This window comes from Trachypithecus francoisi, unplaced genomic scaffold (assembly GCF_009764315.1).
Source record: "Trachypithecus francoisi isolate TF-2019V2 unplaced genomic scaffold, Tfra_2.0 Lachesis_group1, whole genome shotgun sequence".
In the NCBI taxonomy this organism is placed as follows: Eukaryota; Metazoa; Chordata; class Mammalia; order Primates; family Cercopithecidae; genus Trachypithecus; species Trachypithecus francoisi.
The window spans coordinates 25,546,587-25,548,030 of NW_022681454.1; positions in this window are offsets into that span (position 1 = coordinate 25,546,587).

Here is a 1,444-nt window from a genome sequence, read left to right on the forward strand (position 1 = left end):
TTTTTAAATTCTTAAAACATGCACACAAATCCTGGCCAGAACCATTCAGTCAAGGTGATGCTGTGGCTTGTTTCTTCTGCAAATGCTTCTTGGGGAGCCTGTGCCTTGTGATTCAATCCTGCTGTTGATGATGTAGGCCGGTACCATTTTCGCTCCAGCAACCTTTCCACATCGAGTTCTGCCAGTTCTCATTCTTACGTTCACCTCTGGCATCTCTTCACCACCTCAAGGGCAGAGCCTGCGGACCTCATGGGAAGTGTGTTTGCCACTGAGGAACTTAAAACGTTGTAGAGAAAATAGGACTCTGGGTGAAGTTAGAAAAGCCCTTAGCCCTTATTTTTACAGTCACAGTTACGACACAAAACTTTAATTTTAGAAGATATTGTTAGCATTTTACTCTATCTCTTTTTGGTTTTTTAGCCTGAGGCTAAAATTAATTGGGCAATAAGCCAGAGGTACATATGACATAGATAGTTTGAAACATTTCTCCTTTATATTAATACAAATACTAAACTTACAAATAAATTGATTCCAAATAAAACAAATATTCAAAAAATTTGATGAATAAACACTGGGGTCTAGAGTAGTATTTGAAGGAGATCTCACAAACAGGTTTGGTTTTTTAAGGTTAGAACTGATGGTCTAGAGAATTCATTTCATTCCAGAGAGAGGAAGGAGGACTTTCTTGGGTTCCTTCAGGAATTAGTCTGGCCTTGCCTCATCTTTGTTTGAACTATGGATACGGCAGAAGAAAACATGATGATTTCACCGATTTAGGTGCAAAAAGTCACTGGCTAAGAAGCCTGGGATTTTTCTGCTGAACAGATTATTCGTGTCTTCTCTGGCCAGGTGTAAATACCTGGCTCCTGTGTCATCGTGGCTGAGCTTCGCTGCCGTCAGAAACAGCTCGGGAACAGATGTCACTGGTTTACAGTGAATCTGTGGATCTTGTCTCCTAGTTGATACTGTAGAGCCCTCTCACAAGCCCGGTTACTGTTCCATCGCCACGCTCTGTGGTGTGCATGTCCGCTGCTCAGCAGCCTCAGCGTACACAGTCCCCGCGGCGCGCCACATGGCGTATGATCAGCGCGGGCATTTTACTCTATCTCTTAACTATGGTTAGATGTGGGGCTTAATGTTTTGCCGACTATTTGCTCGTCATAACAACTCTTTGAAACAGTGGTATTATTGATCCAGGAGGTTATTGAGGTATAGAAAGATGACCAACTTCACCAAGGTCCCCAACTGGTGGCAGAGCCCAGATTTAAACCCAAGCAATCATGGCCAGGTACAGTGGCCCATGCCTGTTATTTCAGAACTTTGGGAGCCTGAAGTGGAAGGATCACCTGAGCCCAGGAGTTTGTGACCAGCCTGGGTAACATAGGGAGACCCTGTGTCTACAAAATATAAGAGGAAATTAGCCAGGCATGGTGGTGCATACCTG